The sequence below is a fragment of the Colobus angolensis genome, unplaced genomic scaffold, assembly GCF_000951035.1.
Source record: "Colobus angolensis palliatus isolate OR3802 unplaced genomic scaffold, Cang.pa_1.0 Scaffold4, whole genome shotgun sequence".
Lineage (NCBI taxonomy): Eukaryota > Metazoa > Chordata > Mammalia > Primates > Cercopithecidae > Colobus > Colobus angolensis.
Window position 1 is genome coordinate 5,664,790 of NW_012117376.1, and position 21,415 is coordinate 5,686,204.

Consider the following 21,415-nt stretch of genomic DNA (forward strand, 5'->3'; position numbering starts at 1 on the left):
AAGGCCAGGAAGGCCTGGCATGGCTTGGCCAATGAAGCTGGCATTCATCCAGCCCAGCAACTCTTCTATGGACTTTTCAGGGGAGCTCCATGGGTCCAAATGTGGTGGAATCAAAGATCCTAACTGGTGGTTAGATGGGCCAGGGTGTGAGACCAAAGGTTATGGAGAGGTAATCCTGGCTGAGATGTGGGCTGGAGACCTCCAGCATAGGAGGGGAGCAAGAGAATGTACATCTTTTTTTTTTTTTTCCTGGGATGGAGTCTTGCTCTGTCGCCCAGGCTGTAGTGCAGTGGCGTGATCTTGGCTCACTGCAACCTCTGCCTCCCGTGTTCAAGCAATTCTCCTGCCTCACCCTCCCGAGTAGGTGGGATTATAGTGCCTGCCACCATGTCTGGCTAATTTTTGTATTTTTAGAAGAGATGGGGTTTCACCATGTTTGCCAGGCTGGTCTCGAACTCCTGACTTCAAGTGATCCACCACCTTGGCCTCCCAAAGTGTTGGAATTACAGGTGTGAGCCACTGTGCCCAGCCCAAGAATGTACATTTTGGGCATCCTGAAAACCCGTGTTTCACCTGTACTGCCCCTGCAGCAGGTGCATCTGCCCTGCTGCAGATGAAAGCCCAGCTTCCCTCCCGGGCAGGAGTCCTTCTGTGGCAGCCCCGTTGGTGGTCACTCAGCTACTGCTAGGATGCTTCTGAAATCAGGTCCATCGAATAGGAATGACCTGTGCTCTAGATTCAAAGCCATCTCCATGTGTTGGAATGAGAAAAGTCTTAACGGGTAGAGAGTAAAATAACAAACTGCATAAAGACAGGATGGGGAGAGCTGGTTTAAAGATAGTTAATCTAAAAAGCAACCTTAGGGGCTGGCACTTTGTGAGCCCTGTAATCCCAGCACTTTGGGAGGCCTAGGTGGGTGGATCACCTGAGGTCAGGAGTTGAAGACCAGCCTGGCCAACATGGTGAAACCCCATTTCTACTAAAAATACAAAAATTAGCTGAGGTTGGTGGTGTGTGCCTGTAATCCCAGCTACTCAGGAGGCTGAGGCAGGAGAAATGCTTGAACCCGGGAAGCAGAGGTTGCAGTGAGCCAAGATTGCACCACTGGATTCCAGCCTGGGTGACAAAGTGAGACTCTGTCTCAAAAAAAAAAAAAAAAAAAAAAAAAGCAACCTTGGCAGAGGCTCAGGGGTGGGGACAGGGACTAGGCTGAAGTCATTGAGCAGTCACTTGGGAAGTGTGAGAGCTTCCTGAAAGGAGGTGTCCTCCTCAGTGAGATGTTCTGGGTTCTGGGAACCAGGCCTAACTGTCCTCCAACCCCTCCCCCTGTTCCTTAGGAAAGGCCTCCAGAGAAAGTTCTTTCTGGATCACTCAGTCCCCAGTAAAAGTTGGGACTAGTTCATTGACCCATAAAGGGACACATGGAGGTGGTGTCCTTGGGGACCAGGCAGGAGTCAAGCGGAAGCTGCTCCAGGAACACTGAAGCTGGTAGCTTCTCAGAGGAGGTGGCTTGTAACCTCAAGAATGCTCAACCTGCCCTTTGCCTGAGTACCTAAGATAGGGAGGTGGCCACTGTGCCCTGCTGTGCCCGTCCGGCTTCAATGCCCATGTAGAGACACATGGAAAGCCAGGATTAGCCACATGGATGAGTCGAGGTGCAGTTGCCCACGTGGGCACGGACAGGGCACACGCACACCCGTATGCAGAAACGGACCCTGACATATGCACACCAGCGCCTTCCCATCTTCAGCCACTCTCACTCTGGAGAATTCATCCAGGCCCAGGACTGCTTGACCCCTCCTCCTCTGCCCTCACACCCAGGCTCCAGCCAGCCCCACCCCTGAGAAAGTACAGCTCAGGGGTCCCCAGGGCTGCACAGGAAATACTTTGCACACTACGGGTCAGCCAGGCTATTTTCTGTCCCAGGACTGGAGGGAAGTTGGGCCAGGAGCAGCCAGTCACGACACAATCAGCTATTTTCTGCCTCTTTCTCTGTAGCTTTTTCTCTGCCTCTACCATTTGCAGTCAGTGTTTCTCTGTCTCTCTGTGTCCCTGTCCTGTCCCTGTATTTTTCCTTCAGGCCTCAGGGTCTTTTGATCCAGTGCCTTTGCTGCATTTCACTCAGTGATCATCTATGTACCCTATAAAACTCAATTCAGTGCCACCTCTTCCAGAAAGCTTTCTCTGACCCCTCACTCCAGTCCAATTTAGATGTCCTTTCCCTTTGCTCCCAGAGCTCTGCGCAGAAAAACTCTCTGAGCTCTGTGTGGTTGCGGATGCAGTTTGCCCCTGCTTCCCCAGGTGGACTGTGAGAAACTTGAGGGGAGGTGCCCTGTCTTTTTCTTCGTTGTTTTTTGAGACAGGGTCTTGCTCTGTTGTCCGTGCTAGAGTTCTGTGGTGTGATCATGGCTCACTGCATCCTTGATCTCCTGGGTTCGAGCCATTCTCCCACCTCAGCTTCCCAAGTAGTTAGGACCACAGACACATGCCACCATGGCCAGTTAATTTTTAAATTTTTTTTAGAGATAGGGTCTTGCTATATTGCCTAGGCTGGTCTAAAACTCCTGAGCTTAAGCACATCTTCCTGCCTCAGTCTCTCAGAGTGCTGGGATTATAAGCACAGGTGACCTGTTGTAATGACTCTTTGTCAGCATCTGCACACATAGGTATACGTCCACACCTGCATCCACGTTCACTTCATTTATTCATTTACTTGTATACTGGGAGACTCTACTGTGATGATTAAAAGCCCAGACTCTGGAGTCGGACTGCCTGAATTATCATCTCAGCTGTGTGACCTTGGGCAAGTTGTTTGAACTCCTTGTGTCTCAGTTTCCTCTGCTATATAGTGGTGATGATACCAGTACCTGCTGCACTGAGTTGTTGTGAGGGTGAAGCAAATTAATACATGTGAAACACTAACAATAGTCCCTGGCCCACTGCAGGTACTCCCACATGTTAGCTGTGTTCTTATTTCACAAGTGATAAGATGGAGAAAATTGCATTTACCAGTACTTCCCTCAGGGAGCACACTGTCTGCTTGGGAAGGATGCTTTGACTAGTTGCTAGGGGGTAGGCTGAGTGCGGTGGTTCACGCCTGTTATGCCAGCACTTTGGGAGGCCGAGGTGGGCGGATCACTTGAGGTCAGGAGTTCGAGACCAGCCTGGCCAACATGGTGAAACCTCCTTCCACTAAAAATACACAAATTAGCCGAGCATGGTGACCCATGCCTGTAATCCCAGCTGCTCGGGAGGCTGAGGCAGGGGAGTCAGTCGAATCTGGGAGGCAGAGGCCAAGATCGCGCCACTACACTCTAGCCTGGGCGACAGAGTGAGACTCCGTCTCTAAATAAATAAATAAATAAATAAATAAATAAATAAAATAAAGAGGGTAAGCCAGGTGCCATGTCACATGTCTGTAATCTCAGCACTTTGAGAGGCTGAGGTGTGAGGATCCCTTGAGCACAGGAGTTCGAGGCTGCAGCGAGCTATGATTGTGCCACTGCACTGCAGCCTGGGCAACAAAGTGAGACTCTGTGTCTAAAAAAAAAAGAAAAAAAAAATGATAGATTGGGCAACTGCAGGGCTTTTGTTTAACTGAATGAGATGTGCTGCAGGTTTTGGGCCAGAACTGAATTGTTTGAGACAGGAGAGTCTGGGCATGGTATGGGTCAAGGGCAAAAAAGAGGATGTATTAGTTTCCTATTGTTGCTGAAACAAATTACCACAAATGTGGTGGCCTCAGGCAACAGAAATTTATTATCCGACAGTTCTAGAGGCCAGAATTCTGAAGTGGATCTTACTGGGCTAAAATCCAGGTGTCAGCAGGCGCATCCTTTCTTTAGGCTCTAAGGGAGAACCTGTTTTCTTATCCTTTCTAGCTTCTAGAGGTCACACACATTCCTTGGCACATGGCTCCCTTCCAGCATCTTTAAGCCAGCTCAAGTGACATCACATTACTCTGACCTCCACTTCTGCCTTCCTCTTGCACTTTTTTTTTTTTTGTCTTGAGACACTCACTCTGCTGCCCAGGCTGGTGTGCAGTGGTGCCATCTCAGCTCACTGCAACCTCCACCCCCTGGGCTCAAGCGATCCTTTCTCCTCAGCCTCCTAAGTAGCTGGAACTACAGGCATGTGTCACCATGCCTGGCTAATTTTTGTATTTTTTATAGGGACGGGGTTTCACCATGTTGCCCAGGCTGGTCTCGAACTCCTGGGTTCAAGTGATCTGCCCTCCTTGGCCTCCCAAAGTGCTGAGATTACAGGCGTGAGCCACCATACCCGGCCTCCTCTTATACTTTTACTGACTCCCTTGATAAACCAGGATAAACTCCCTGTCTTAAGGTCAGCTGATTAACAACCTTAATTCCATCTGCAGCCTTAATTCCATTTTGCCATGTAACCTAACATATTCACAGGTTCTGGGATTAAGACATGGACATCTTGGGGGTGAGGGCCTCATTTTGTCTTCCACCAAGGACTACTGCTGATAGGAAGGAGACTGGGGGATACACGGGTCTGCTGAGTACTGGGGGGCTTTGCTGTGGTGTGTGCATCACCTCTGACTTCCTTACAAAACCTTCAGTGCTCAGGTGCTTTGGGGTATGCATTTTCTTGGGGGGACATATGAAGACATGTGGAATCTTGGCTCAAGGATTGGCAGGAGGCAAAATCTGAGGCTTCCTTCAACAGGAGAATTGAAAACTGGGTCACATATTCATTCAGTCAACCTGTATGAGCCGGGCTGGGCTCAACGGTCATTGCCTTCAAATCATTCACAATCCGTTAGAGGGGCCAGGTGTACAAACAGGTGAGAGTCACTCTGGGATAGGAGGATGAGTGATGGCAATCTACATGGTTGCAGCACAAAGGAGGCACCCAACTTAGCCTGGAGGGAGGAGAGGCTGGGCAGACTTCCCTGAGGAAGTGATGCCTCAGCTGAATTGAGAAGGATGAATAGAAATTCACCAGGTGAAGCGAGGGCAGCACATTCTAGGCAGCCTGGACCATCAGAGAAAGGGTGTGGAGATGAAGGTGCAAGCTGACATGGTGTGTGCATGTGTACATTGTGTGTGTGTGTGTGTGTGTAAGAGAGAGAGAGAGAGAGACTTTAAGCAAAGTTCTGGCACAATAGCAGCACTCAGTGAATATTTCTAGAATAAACACTTCAGTGTTATGCTGTCTTATCTCTGTTTCTTGGCAGATCACAGCCCTGTCAAACTAAACCAAATAGGAGACACCTCCTTTTAGGGAAGCCCCCGGGGTTACTGTGACCCATCTGATAAATCTTTTTTCAGGATCTCTCATTAGGAAAAAGAGGAAAGTTTGTTTCATATCTGATGTCCAATGTAACAATAACTCTCCACATTTGCAGAATCCTTTACACTTTGCTGGATACTTTCATTTGAAATGTCTCAACTGATCAGTGTTTTCTTTTTCAGCTGTAGAAACTGAGGCTCAGAGAATTAACTATTGTTTCTGAAGGTCATGCAGCCATGTGGCAGATCCGGGCCTGGACTCCGGCATCCGCGCTTCACAACCAGGCCCTGGCACCTGCTGCTTACGGAGTGTCCTGCCCCTTCCCTCTGGCTGTGGAGGCAGCTGGGGAGCAGGGCTGAGTCGCCTGGTGCAGCCCATGATGTTTCCCCCGCTTTCCCGGAAGGAGTTTCCTGAAGGTGGAAGTGAGACCTGAAGGCATAGAGAGTGTGCATTGTTCAGCTGCACCTGGTGGTGAGCTCATGTCAGCAGACAGAACAGGGAAGGCAGCACCAGACCAGGAATTGGACACCGCCTGAGCAGTTTCCTTGGCCCAGGTCCTTACCTCCATCTTTGCTTCCTCTTTCTGGGAACTGGTCCCTTCCTTGAGTCCTGAGCTGACTCTTATGAGGCCAGGGACCTGGTGAGGCCAGGAAAGTCCCTCAGTTTCCCTGTCTGAAAATGAGGGGGTTAGGTTAGATCAGTTTGCCTAAGTGTGATCTGCTGAACATGAGTCCTACAAAATACTCCACAAGAATCGAGTTGCATGGTCAAATAAACCAGGGAAAAGCTGTTGATTTCTTCTAGATGTTCCCAGTGCACATTGGCATAGTAAAGACTCTGAGCTGTCTGGAAATGAAGGAACCCAAGCTCAACAGTGTTTCTCAAGCGACTTATTTGACTACAGAAGCTTTCTCATCCTCCTTACAGTGTTCTGTTGATAACGTTCATCACATCACGGATGGGTTCGGTCTCTTGGTGGGTATCAACCCAGTGACCACAACCAAGAAAGATTTAGCAAGGGGATTTTGTTACATGTAACAAATAAGGAGAACGCCAGGGGTAGCTTCCAAAGCAGTGTCTCCCTGAGCTGGGACTGAGTCAGGTTTTATAAGCCTAGGATAATGAGGCGTGATCTTATTGGATCTTGCAATGAGGTGATGTCGGGACACACGATCTGACTGGACCCTGCCATGTAGTATCAGCTTCTTTTTTTTTTCCTCTTTTTCTTTTTTTTTGAGACAGAGTCGCGCTCTGTCACCCAGGCTGGAGTGCAGTAGCGCCATCTCGGGTCACTACAACCTCCGCTCCCCGGGTTCACACCGTTCTCCTGCCTCAGCCTCCCGAGTAGCTGGGACTATAGGTGCCCGCCACTACGCCCGGCTAATTTTTTTGTATTTTTAGTAGAGATGGGGTTTCACCGTGTTAGCCAGGCTATTCTCCATCTCCTGACCTGGTGATCTGCCCAACTCAGCCTCCCAAAGTGCTGGGATTACAGGCGTGAGCCATCGCGCCCAGCCAGCATCAGCTTCTGAATTCAATCCCCACTCCTCGGACTGAGCCCTTAGGATCCCCCTGTGGTTGCACGCTTGGTTCATCTGGGCCTGCTCTGGTTATGTGACCTGAGGGTCCCTGGCAGACTCAAAACCAACTCACAACTTTCTTACATGCAAGTTGAACCAGACCTGGTTTGGCGGCTCACACCTGTAATCCCAGCACTTTGGGAGGCCAAGGTAGGCAGATCACTTGAGGTCTGGAGTTCGAGACCAGCCTGGCCAACAGTCTCTTCTAAAAGTGTAAAAATTAGGTGTGGTGGCACTTTTATGCTCTACTAAAAGTGTAAAAATTAGGCCTGTAATCCCAGCTACTCTGGAGGCTGAGGCAGGAGAATCTCTTGAACCCAGGAGGTAGAGGTTGCAGTGAGCCGAGATCGTGCCACTGCACTCCAGCCTGGGGGACAGAGCAAAACTCTGTCTCAAAAAAAAAAAAAAAAAAGGAAAAGTTGAACAGGAATTGTCTGCTGTGGTTACAATAACACTTTGGAAAATGTTGAATAGATGATCTCTAAGGTCCCTCCTCTCCTCTACTCCAAAGTGTAAGGTCTTTGAGGCTAGGGACTGTTGTTGACATTTGTCCCCTGACTTTGCCTGCCCAGCACCCTAAGCCTCCTCCTTGATTTAAAGGAATCTCATGATTCCTGGAGGAAAGCAGAGCTCCATCTATCACTATGGAGGTCACAGGGAGCAAGATATTTCCTCCTCCCTGTTTCTGGCTGCTGAGTAGGGATATGTGATCTTGGCTCCAGACTTAGAATCCAGAGACGATGGCCTAGAGATAAAGGGACAGTGGAGGATTCAGAGAGGCCGTCCCCACAGGCAGGAATGGGCACCTACAGTAGCATTCTGCATGGATTCTAAATGAACACACAGATGGGCCTAGGAGAGAGACTGGGCTTCTTTTGTGTGGATCTAGGAGTTTGTTTCAAGGCTTCAAGTACAAATAGAGAGATTTTAGGTCAAAATATAGACAGAGTTTTGGAGTAGGCTGCCTCTGAAGGTAATCTGATTCCTGTTGGTGGAGGTTGCATGAGCAGAAGCTGGTCAGCTTTTGGTAGAGAGGCTAGATCACAGTGGGGTCCAATACCTGGCTGGATGATGTATCAGTCAGCTTTTTCTATGTAAGAACCATAAAATCTCAGCGCTATACAACAGTAAGGGCTTATGGCTCACAGGGCAGGCAGGTTTGCTGATCTTGGATGGGCTCATTCACATGTCTGGGGGTTAGTTGGTGTTGGCTTGTCTACACTGCTGTAGCTGGCATGACCAGGATGGCTTTGCTGTGCTCCACATGTCCCTCATTCTCTCTCAGGCTCACCCAGGCTTGTTCTCTTGGCTGTGGTGGAGGCACAAGAGAGCAGAAACAAATATGCAAGGCCTCTAGAGGCCCAGACTCAGGACTGGTATCGTCACTTCTACTGCATTTTGTTGGTCAGAGTAGGCCACAGGCCAGGCCACATTCAAAGGTGAGGAAATAAACCCTACCTCTTCAGTGAGATAAACTGCAAAGCATTAGGAAAAAGCCTGTAGATGGAGGGATGAAGAATTAGGGACATTAATGCAATGCAAAATAAGTGGCAGTTAGACCAGTGTTTTTCTTTTCTTTTCTTTTTTTTTTTTTTGAGGCGGAGTCTCACTCTGTGGCCCGGACTGGAGTGCAGTGGCTGGATCTCAGCTCACTGCAAGCTCCGCCTCCCGGGTTTACGCCATTCTCCTGCCTCAGCCTCCCGTGTAGCTGGGACTACAGGTGCCCGCCACCTCGTCCGGCTAGTTTTTGTATTTTTTTAGTAGAGACGGGGTTTCACCGTGTTAGCCAGGATGGTCTCGATCTCCTGACCTCGTGATCCGCCCGTCTCGGCCTCCCAAAGTGCTGGGATTACAGGCTTGAGCCACCGCGCCTGGCCTAGACCAGTGTTTTTCAGCCTGTGTTCTATGCAAGCCTAAGTTGTGCACATTTTTCTCAGGGATCCCTATAAGCCATGGGGGAAGCTGAGTGGGTTGGAAGTTTTCCTCCGGACTGTTGTAAAAGCCTTTTTTTTTTTTTTTTTTTTTTTTTTTGAGGCGGAGTCTCACTCTGTGGCCCGGACTGGAGTGCAGTGGCTGGATCTCAGCTCACTGCAAGCTCCGCCTCCCGGGTTTACGCCATTCTCCTGCCTCAGCCTCCCGTGTAGCTGGGACTACAGGTGCCCGCCACCTCGTCCGGCTAGTTTTTGTATTTTTAGTAGAGACGGGGTTTCACCCTGATAGCCAGGATGGTCTCGATCTCCTGACCTCGTGATCCGCCCGTCTCAGCCTCCCAAAGTGCTGGGATTACAGGCTTGAGCCACGGCGCCCGGCCAAAGCCTTTTAACTTAGTATGAATAATGGTACACATTACTGAGTACTCACTACACATCTGGTATATTTTAGCTCCCTCTTTAATCCCTTAAGAACTCTTGAAATGGGTATTACTACTTTTGTCATTTTGTTGATGAAGATACACTGAACCTTAAAAACTCAACTCTGGTTGAGTAACCAGCCTAGAGTTACATGGCTGGTTTGGCCTGTCTGATCTGAGCGTCCTAGCCCTCAAATACTCTGCTCTTCCACCTCCTGTCTTTCCATTCCTGGGGCTGCCGATTGGTTTGACAGGTACTGGGGAGAGACTCAGACTGCAGGGAACCAGAGGACAGGTGAGAGCACAGAGGGAAGGCAGGAGAGCACAGGAGTGGCTGATGGGCAGAGGATGGGGTGGCAGAAGGGATTGAGGTTTTACGTGGGATGAAGGGCAGGTGTGCCTGTTACAGGGGTTACATCCTGAGGCAGAGCCATCCTGAGTGTGGGGGCTCCCCCAGGTGAATCTGGGCCAAAAACTCATTTACTTCCTCATTCAACCGAGGACTATCGAGTGCCTACCACGTTCCAGGCACTGCTGTAGGTACTGGGGAATAAGACACACCAGGTTACTGCCCTTTTGAAATTTACTTCCCAATGGAGGGAGACAGACAGTAAACCTATAGGTAAATCCATAATGTAACTTCAGACAGTCATAAGAACTGAAGGCCTGGTCTCCCTGAAGGGGATTCCCCGGTGGGTTCAAGGTTGGATTGATGACAGAATACACAGGTGAGGAGTCACCTTCCAATGGTCCCTGTGGGGTTGTGCTATCTGGCCAGAGGAAGAGCGCAGCCCAGAGGTAGACCGGCAGGATGCCAAGCCTTTTTGGATTGAATTCTCAGGCCAGGGCCTTAGGTGTCCTGGGGCAGGAAGCAGGTGTGGAGTTGGATAAGGACAGAGCAAAAATAGAGCTGAGGATAATAAGGAAAGATGAGGGAGGACTGTGAAATCAGAGAGGTGGGGATGGGGAATTGGGTTAAGTTTGACAGGATGGGGTCTAGTTAGAGAACAGCCTGTGGAACAGGGCCTGGGCGACCCTTAGCTTCCAGGGATCTTAGGTACCAGAGATCAGTTCCAATGCCAGCTCAGAATGCAGTTGCTTAAAGTAATGCATGGAAGATGGATTTTGAGGCAGCCTCCCACTTCAGTGGGAGAGAAAGACCTTATTGATTGGTAATGTCTGCCATGGTCATGTAAGGGAGAGGAGGAGCACAGTACAGCAGTGCACTGGGGGATTGGTGGGAGCAGCCCACCTCTGGGGGGTATTTTATCACTAATATCCTCTAGAATTGCCAGCGCATGGTGAAAATAAAAAGCTGGCTGAGTTTTAGGCAGCTTTATTGTTCTTTTTAAATATGCTAGAGACAGTGCACCCCCTTATTGCCCATATCTCGGTTTGACCACTCCCATCCCCCACTTTGGCATGCCCCTGTACACATGCAGATGGTAGAGCAAAAGCAAAGCACCCCTTTCTAGCATCTGTTATAAACCTCCAGGGGCAGGACACACCCTGCCTTTTTTCCGAAGACCTGGACTCAAAGGATAGCTTTCTGTGTTGCGTTGGTCAAATCACTTGGCTTTTAGAGCCTTTCTTCATCTGTGCAGTGAAGCACTTGGTGTGGCCTCATTCTAGCACTCTGGTATACATGGAACACTCTGGCCCTGAGCTGGTGGACACCAGGGGTTTTGTTTGTACAAGAGCCTTTGGGCCTAGTTGGAGAAATGATTGAAAGGTATTTGAGAGTTGATGATTTGCTTCCTGGACAGTACTATTAAGACCCTCCTCCAAATAGAGGGGAAATAAATACTGCCTCAGCCTGTTGAAGGGGAAGGTCATGGATAGGAATGGAAGACAGAGGTGAAGTGGAGTTAAAGGACATGGACTCTCTCTGGGCAGGGTCAGAATTGGCAAGGACAGCAAGACGTAATCCCTTGGTGGTGGTCAGAGCTGTGAGGTTGGCTGCAGGAGCTATGACCCTTGGAGAGAGGTCATTCTTTTCCTTAGAGCTAAAGAGGGATCAATGGGGCCAGAGTCTCTGTGTGTACAGGGTATGGAGATGGTGCGGCCTGGGGGAGCAAGGGTTACATCTACAAATTGGGGTGATGCTCCCTGCTTTACCAACAGTGGCAGGGCTGTCAGTGTCCTACCCATACCCTCTCGGTACTGACCATCCTTGAACAGCTGTCAACTTGCATTTCTCTGCCTGAGGACATTCTCTGGATACAGGAGCATACTCAGCTGAATCATGGAGCAGTCTGGAAGCTTAGAGAGTTTAGATGCGGGGGACAGCTCTCAACCAATGATGTGTAGGGGTGGTGGATAAATATTCCAGCTTCCTGCACGGAAAGCTGGGGAGGAAGCCCCCAGTCCATGGGCCGCAGTTGAACCCCCTGTCACAACAGGAGAACAATGGCTTGGACGGCATCTCGGGGGGACAATTTTGTTCTGTGCTGTCTCCAAGATGTCCCTAATGGGACTGAGCCCCAGTTGTCCACAGCAGTCCCTGGTCACCCTATATTGGCTTCCTCCTTTCTTTATCTCTTTTCTCTTATGGTAGCTTTCTGGGATCAACCCCCAAAGAAACCATTTTGCACTCAAATCCTTACCTCCCGCTTTGGGTGGAGGAGGGGGGATCCCAAACTAAGACATTAACCTAACTGGTCTGTTGTGAGCTTTCTGATAAGAGATACAGCTCTGGCAGGTTGACGATGGTTTCTGCAGCAGTGCTCTGGGAAACTAATACAATAACCTGGTAAGTGCTTTGTAAACTAAAGACTCCTACAAATATAAAGGGCTCTGGGACTGGTCAGGGCATGGTGAAAAGCACATGAACTCTGTGGTCAGACAGATAAAAATTAATATCCCAGTTGGGTACCAATTGCTGCGTGACTTTGAACAAGTCACTCAGCCTCTTTAAACCTCTATTTCCTTATCTGAAGAAGGCCATGGGCAGCAATCCCTGCTTCTCATGGTCTCTACAAGCACTGAAAAGCATATTGCTGGCAAAGGGACTGGCATAGAGACTGGTTGAGGAGCAGGCACCCGATAGAGCATTCCAACTCTTGAAGGCTAGCCTGCTGTGCTTCTGAGGTCAGTGATGATATCTGTGGCCTGGCAGTCTCTTCTCTTTCTCTGAAAGGCTTGTGGTTGGGTGCTTTATTCCTGGAGTGGCAGGCGCTTTCTGTCCCCCGACCTGACTCCGAACCTGGCAGGCTGGCCAGAATGGCCTCCAGGGCCAGCCTGGTCCTGGCCCTGCCTCTGCAGCCCCACCGGGCAGCCAGGCCTGTCCATGCTTATCAGTGTCTGTGTTTGCTCAGCATGGGTACACTCCTCCTCCTCCCCTCTGGAAAACAAGAAAACATGTTTTGCCAGTGATGGGGTGGAGTGGGGTGGCCTCTCTGGCTCCAGGCTGGGCCCCCAGCGAGGCTGCCAGTGGGCGGGCAGCCTGTTGTTGTTGGAGTGGAGAGCTGGCCGGCCAGCCGCCTGTTTCCTCCAGCTGTCCAAGCACGGCGAGCTGGGGAGGAAGCCCCCAGTCCGTGGGCCCCAGTTGAACCCCCTGTCACAACAAGGGAACAATGGCTTGGACGGGCTGGTGGGTGGGTGGGTGGAAAGGCAGCCCCCTCTGATCCCTGCTTCCACCAGTGACAGAGACAGGTTGATGGGGTGGGGAGATTTGCTGTCCTCTTACTTCCCCCACCCTCTGTCTTGTTTTCCACCTTGTTGGGCACACCGTCTCCCACCTAGGGCCAAGGAAAACAGCAGCCTCAGGAAACATCTCTGGGCTGCTGCTGGGGTTCCACAGCTTTTGGAGGCAGCAGAGCTGGGGGAAGGGGCCAGAGTGGGATTGCCATGGCACAGGCTGCATTCTGCATGGGACTGTTGCTAATGAGTCATAATCTGTTTCCCCTGGGACACTTTGAGGATTTTGTGTCTCTGCATCTTTGTGTCTTCAGGCCTGGTATATGACCTGGCACAGGGCACATGGCAGAAACAATTTCTTGACCCAATCAATGAAAGATTGAACATATGAATACATTTAATTTCTAGCTCTGCTCCCTGGTGGCTGTGTGACTTCCAGCAGGTTACATAACCTCTCTGGGCCCTATTTTCCTCATCTGTAGAACATGTACCTTATAGAATTATTGTGAAAATTAAACGTGCTTCTAGCATCTCAACTTTCTCATGGGGAGTGTACAACACAATAAACCCAAAAGATTTTAGCTATCATCAGACTGTTGCTGTTGGTGGTAGTATTGTCAGTGTGTGATTTAGAGGAGGTTGTTACAGTATTTCCAGTAAGAGGTCTGTACTTTTGTTTCCATGGGTACAGGAAAGAGAGCTGAGCAGATGCCACTTCTACTGGAGCTGAGAGTACATCTCTCTACTAATCCACAGGCTTCTGTATGGTATGCTGTCCCCTGGGAGCCTGGTCAGCTCTAGTAGTCTTTGGGAATTGGGAAAGTAGTTCTGGGTCTACCAAGAGACTCATGTGTGTCAGAGGCTGTGCTGGGTCCTTACACATCCATTACCTAGTTTAATCTTCACAATTCTGTGAAGAAGACATTATTATCCCAATCTTATAGATAGTGACACTGAGGCTCAGAGAGATGATATCACATGGCTAAGGCCACGTGACTGGTAATTTGTAGAGCAGAGATTTCAGTCTAGGTCTTTGAAACACCAAGCCATGTTCATTTGGTTGTGCCTCCCTGCCTAGTGATAAAGATGTGCTACTTAACATCCTGGACTGTTGGTGGAAATTTGGCTCATCAATGATTGTAGAGTCAGGTTGTAACAGGAAGTAAAAATGTAGGTTCAAGTATAGGGCCAGGAATGGAAACTGAAGAGCGAGAGGCTGAGCTCAGTATGAACTAGGGCTTTTGAGGAGTTGTGTTCAAAGTAGGAAGGATAAGGATAGAGCAGTATTGTATATGGTTATACATGTATCTGGGTATATTGGATGAGTTAGACTAATACTGTAACAACAACAAAAACAAAAACCCAGCTCTCTATTGCTTAACATGATAAAGGTTTGGTTTTTGCTTATTTCAGAGTCCAGTGCAATGGGGACAGCTCTGCTCCACGCAGTCATTCAGGAACTCAGGCCCCGGTCATGCTGTGGTTCCATTGTCTTCTAGAGTCTGAGTCCTCCATTGGATCCTCTCTATCCTCCAGCAAACAGAGCATAGAGAAGGCACCGCAGCCTTAACTACCTTATTAAGAGGTAACACACATCATTTTTACTCTAATTCTATTGGTGAGAACTAGTTGTGTAGTTCTCCTAGATTCAAGGAGTCTAGAAATGAGGTCCAGCATCATTGTCAGGAAGAAGAGGGCAACATGATATGAGTGAATCCTAGCAGGCTCTACTGCAATAATAATCATTTTAAAATACAGCTAACAATTATTGAACTCTTATGTGTATGATACTGTGCTCTGTAGAGGTTATTTCATTTAATTCTCATTTAATACTTGCAACAACCCTGTGAAGAAGGTAGGTACTTATGGAGATGATTCCTCCACTTTATAGATCAGGAAACTGATAACTATTCATTTGCTTTCTCTCACTAAAGTTTTATTTTTGTAGAATTTCATGTAAATGTAATTACATGGTATTTTTTGTGTTTGGATTTTTTCACTTAGCATGCTTTTGAGATTCACCCGTGTTATTGGCGTGATCAGTTTTTTTCATTTTAGGTTGTCTACAGGGTTTTGTAGTGGCATTTTATTGTGGTTTTAACTTGCATTTCCTTAACGACTAGTATTGAGCATCATTTCATGTCTTTTAGTTAATACTTTTTATGGAGTTCCATTTATCATTATTTTCTTTTATGGTTTGTGCTTGTTGTGTTGTTAAGAATTCAAAGTCACAAATCTTTACCTAAATCAAGAATTTTTCTGGAAGTTTTATATTATTAGCTCTTATGTTTAGGCTTTTAAATCTATTTTAAGTTAATTTTTATGTATGGTGTGAAGTATAGGCTGACATTAATTTTTTTCTCCGTATCCAATTGTTCCAGCACCATTTAATGAAAAAAAAAAATCCTGACCTCACTGATTTACTTTGGAATATTTGTCAAAAATCAGCTGACTATATATGTATATGTCTATTTCTGGATTCTATTCTGTTTTATTTCTCTATATGTTTATCCTTATATTGATACACACCCTTTTGATCATAGTAGTTTTACAGTAAATCTTGAAAATAGGTAAAGTATATACACCAATCTTGTTCTTTTTCTAGGCCAGTTTTTATCCAAAAGCGTGCTAAGATTTTCATTCAGGTTGTATTTAATTTGTAAATCAATTTCAGAGGAACCAGCATCTTAAAACATGGAGTCTTGTTATCCATGAACATGGTATCTATCTTACTTATTTAGATCTTTAATTTTCTTCACCATGTGTCATAGTTTTCCGAGTAGAGGTCTTGTACATTTTGTTAAATTGATGCCTAGTTTTTTTAAAAAAATGATTTCAATGCTATTGCAAGTAGTGTTTTTAAAAATTCCAATTCCAATGATCCTTTGTGGTATATAAAAATATAGTTAATTTTTGTATATTGGCCTTATAAATTGAGATCCTGCTAAATTCACTTATTATTTCTAGTATCTTCTTGTAGATTCCTTAGGATTTTCTAAATAATGATGTCATCTGAGAATAAAAATAATTTGACTTTTTCCTTTACAAGATATATCACTTTATTTCCTTTTCCTTGTCTCACTGCACTGGACAGTAAAATATTAAACAGAAGTGGTGTGGTCAGACATCCTTGCCTAATTTACCACTAAGTATGATGTTAGTTGTAGGTTTTTTATAGACACTCTTTACCAGATTGAGGAAGTCTATTCTTAGAAAACTGAGTTTATAATCATCAAGTGTTGAATTCTGTCAAATGCTTTTCTTGCATCCTTTGAGATGATCATGTGTTTCAGATATTCTAATGTTACACCAATCCTGCATTCCAAGAATCAGCCCACTTATTCATAATGTATTATCTTTTCTATGTATCACTACACTTTTATAAGAATTTTATGTGTCTCTGTTCACAAAGGGTATTAGTCTGTAATTTCTTTTTTTTTTGGTGGGGGCGGGGCGGTGATGGAATCTCACTGTGTCACCCAGGCTGGAGTTCAGTGGTACGATCTTGGCTCACTGGAACCTCCGCCTCCTGGGTTTAAGCAGTTCTCTGCCGCAGCCTCCCAAGTAGCTGGGATTGCAGGCGTGTGCCACCATGCCCGGCTATAGTCTGTAATTTCTTTCTTTTTTGTGAGTATCTGTTATTTTACTCAGGCAGATGCTTGCTTGCAAATTAAGTTGGGATACATTCCTTCTTTTTCTGTTTTCTAGAAGAGTTTGTGTAGAAGTGTTAACGCTTTTTCTTTACGATTGATAGCATTCATCAGTGATGTCGTGTAGGCCTGGAGTTCTCTTTGTGGGAAGGTTTTAAACTATGAACTTTATTTAAGACTGTCCAGGTTATCTATGTCTTCTTGAGCGAGCTTTGTTTGTATTTTCAAATAATGTGCCCGTTTTATCTATATTGTTGAATTTGTTGGCATGAAGTTATTCATGATATATCCTTATTATTCTTTTAATACCTATAGGATCTGTACTCTTTTATACTTGATATTGGCTATTTGTCTTGATCAATCTGGATGGTGGATTATCCACTTTATTTATCTTTATATTTATTTTTAAAAAGTCAGCTTGGTTTGATTTTCTCTATTGTTCATAAGGACTTCTGTTCTTTTTTTGTTTTTTTTTGAGACAGGGTCTTTCTTTGTCACCCAGGCTGGAGTGCAATAGTATGATCACAGCTTAATGTAGCCTTGACCTCCCTGACTCAAGAGATCCTCCTACCTCAGCCTCTTGATTAGCTGGGACTACAGGCACACACCATCATGCCCACCTAATTTTTAAATTTTTCATAGATACAGAGTCTTACTATGTTGCCTAGGCTGGTCTCAAACTCCTGGACTCAGGCAATCCACTTGCCTTGGTCTCCCAAATTGCGGGGGTTACAGGCATAAGCCATCTGTTCTTATCTTTATTATTTTTTTCTCTTATTTTGGGATCAGTTTTTTTTTTCTTGCTTCTAAAAGTAGAAACTTAGATTATTGATTTTGGTATTTTCTTTTTTTCTAACATAAGCATTTAAAGCTACAAATTTTCCTCTAAACACTGCTTGAGCTGCATTCTACAAATTTTGCGTGTGTTTTCATTTTCATTTAGTTTAAAATATTTCCTAATTTTTCTTGTAACTTCTTTGACCCTTGATTTATTTCTCTGTGTTATGTTCCAAATGTTTTGTTTTTCCCAGGTACCTTTCTTAGTTTTAAATTCAATTTAATTGTGGTCAAAGAACATAATTTGCATGATCCAAATCTTTATAATTTGTTGAGACTGGTTTTATGTTCTAATATTTGGTCTATCTTGGTGATGTTTCATGTGAATTAAAAAAAAGTATACCCTGTGCTTAATAAGTGGAGAATTATAAAAATATCAGTTGGGTTGAGTTGTTTCATAGTATTCTTTGAGGCTTTTAAATCCTCACTAACTTTTTTTTTTTTGGTCTACTTGTATCAATCACTGAAAAGTGAGGGCTAAAATCTCCAGCTGTAATTGTAGATCTGTTTCTCCTTTCAATTTTATGAGTTTTTGCTTCATGTATTTTTGAGACTCTGTAACTAGGTGCATACTGATTTAGGATTGCTACATCTTCTTGAATTTATCCCTTTATATTATGAGATGCCCCTCTTATCCCTAGTCATATTCCTTGTTCTAAAGTCTAGCTGGTCTGGTAATAATATAGCCACTAATATAGTTATCTATTAGTATTTGCGTGGTATATTTTTCTCCATTCTTTTTATTTTTAATTTATTTATGTCTTTATGTTTGAAGTGAGTATCTTGTAGGCAGCATATAGTGGGCTCTTGCTTTCTTATCCAATTTTGTAATTTCTTTCTTTTAATTGGAATGCTTAGATCATTTGCATTTAATGTAAGCACTGATATAGTTGGATTTAAATCTATCATCTTGTTATTTTTTTTCTCTTTGTCCTATATGTCCTTTATTTTTTCCTTTTTTTGGCCTCCTTTTGAATTAATTATTTTGTATGATTACATTTTTAAATTAAACTTTTATTTTGAGATAACTGTGGATTCACATGCAATTGTAAGAAATAATACAGAGAGATTTCATGAATCCTTATCTAATTTCTCCCAGTGGTAACATCTTGCAAAACTATGGCATAATATTGCAACCAAGTTATTGACTTTGATATAGTCAAGATATAGAATATTTCTACTGCCACAAGCACCCTCATGTTGCCGTTTTATAGCCATACCTGCCTACCTTCTACTTATACCTCTCCATAACCCCTGGCAACTACTACTTTTTTCCCATTTCTATACTTTTCTTAATTTGAAGATGTTATATGAATGAAATTATATAGTATTTAATCTTTTGGGAATGGCTTACTTCACTCAGCATAATTCTCTGGAAATTTATCCAGGTTGTTGTATGTATCAATGGTTTGTTCCTTTCCTGTTACTGAGTAGTATTCCACAGTATGGATATACTGTTGTTTGTTTAACCATTCCCTCATTAAAGTTGTTTCCAGTTGTTGGCTATTATGAGTAAAGCTGTTACAAACTTTTGTCTACAAATTTTTTTTTTTGGTAAACAAAAGTTTTCATTTCTCTGGGAAAATGTCAGGAGTGTAATTTCTGGGTCATGTAATAGTTGTGTGTTTACTTTTTAAATAAACTGACAAACTATTTTCTAGAAACATTGTACCATTTTATATTCCAACCAGCAGTGTATGAGGAATCCAGTTTCTCTGCATCATTACCAGCATTTGGTGTTGACACTATTTTTTATTTTAGCCACTCTTATAGGTGTATAGTGATATTTCATTGTGATTTTATTTATTTATTTATTTATTTACTTACTTAGAGATGGAGACTTGCTAGGCTGCCTGGGCTAGAGGACAGTGACACAATCTCAGCTCACTGCAACCTCCACCTCCTGGGTGTAAGTGATTCTCCTGCCTCAGCCTCCCGAGTAACTGGGATTATAGGCACACGCCACCACGTCCAGCTAATTTATTTTTGTGTTTTTAGTAGAGACGGGGTTTCACCATATTGGCCAGGCTGGTCTTGAACTCCTGACTTCAGGTGATCCACCCGCCTCCCAAAGTGTTGGGATTACAGGAGTGATCCACTGTGCCTGGCCTCATTGTGATTTTACTTTGCGTTTTCCTAATGGCTTATGATGTTGGGTACATTCTCAAGTTCTTATTTGCCATCTGTGTATCTTCTTCAGTAAAATGTCCCTTCACATCTTTTGCCCACGTTTTAATTGGATTGTTTGGATTTTTATTTTTACTGTTGAGTTTTTTTTCTTTTTCGAGACAGGATCTCTGTTGCCTAGGCTGGAGTGCAGTGGGGTGATCATGGCTTACTGCAGCCTCGAACTCCTGGGCTTGAGTGATCCTCCTACCTCAGCCTCCCAAGTGCAGTGATTACAGGCATGAGCCACTGCACCTGGCCTACTGTTGAGTTTTGAGGGTTCTTTATATATTCTAGATACTAGTCCTTTGTTGGATATATGGCTTGCAAATATTTTGTTCTCTCCACAGCTTGTCTTTTTATCCTCTTAACAGTGTCTTTCACAAAGCACATGTTTTTTAATTTTGTTGAAGTCTGATTCATCAGTTTTTCCCTTTGCAGATCATGCTTTTAGTGTCAAGCCTAAGAATGTTTTTTGCCTAGCCCTAGATTTCATTTCTAAAATTTTATGATTTTACATTTAAGTCCATGATCCATGTGTATAAGGTATGAGACTTAGGTTGAAGTGCATTATTACTGTTATTATTATTTGCCTATGAATGCTCAATTGCTATATAGCACTGCTTGTTGAAAAGACTATCTTTCCTCATTGAATTGCTTTTCTCAAAAATTAGTTGGGAATATTTGTGTGTGTTTATTTCTGAAGTGTCTATTCTGCTCCACTGATGTGTCTGTCCCTGCATGGCACCATGTGGCTCGGATTATGTAGCTATGTGATAAATCTTGAAATTGGGTTGACTGGTTTCTCCCATTATATTATTTTTCCCCCATTGTTTTTATTAGCTATTCTAGTTCCTTTGCCTTTCCATATAATTTAAGATGACCTTGTCTCTATGTATAAAAAGACTTGCTGGGGTTTTGAAAGGAATTGCATTAATTCTGTAATTTGGGGAAAATTATCATCTTTACTCTGTTGAATCTTCCAATCCATGAGTATAGCATGTCTCTCCACTTATTTAGCTCTTTTTAAAATTGTTTCCATAAGCATTGTGTATTTTCTTTTTCTTTTTTTTTTTTTTTTTTTTGAGATGGAGTCTCACTATCACCCAGGCTGGAGTACAGTGGCATGATCTTGGCTCACTGCAACCTCTGCCTCCCGGGTTCAAGTGATTCTCCTGTCTCAGCTTCTCAAGTAGCTGGGATTACAGGTGTGCACCACAATGCCCGGCTAATTTTTGTATTTTTAGTAGAGATAGGGTTTTACCATTTTGGACAGGCTGGTCTCGAACTCCTGACCTCAGTTCACCTGCCTGTATCGGTCTCCCAAAGTGCTGGGATTATAGGCGCGAGCCACTGCACCCGGCAGCATTGTGTAGTTTTAAGGAAACAAGTCCTGCACCTGTTTTGTTAGATTTACCCCTCAATTTTTTTGGGTGATTGTAAGTGGTATTGTATTTTTAACTTTAATGTTAAGTTCAGTGCTATCATATAGAAATACAGATGGTTGTCTACATATACAATTATGTCATCTGCAAATAGGGACATTTTATTTTTTCCTTTCAGATATTTATATCTTTTATTTCCTGGCTCCCTACTTGGTTTTCTCTACATCACACTGGCAAGGGTGTTGGAAGCACCTTGTTATAGCCTAATGAAGGTGAACGTCTAGGCTCCTCACTCAGCCTTTGCTGGTATATATAGGAGTGTGGCTACACTGTACAACGTTAGGTACAAATGTACACATATACAACATTTTGAGTTATATGGTTTTTTCTTGGTGTTTTCCTGGAGTAGAGTGGTTATTGTCTAAAGGTTTTCTTTCTTTCTGTGCTGCCGTTTTCTTGTCCTTTGGCTAAAGAGAGTAGGCTTTTGTTGGAGCTTTATTTTTGGTCTGTGCCTGTTGGCATTTAAAGGTTGCCAGCTTCTTCACCTCC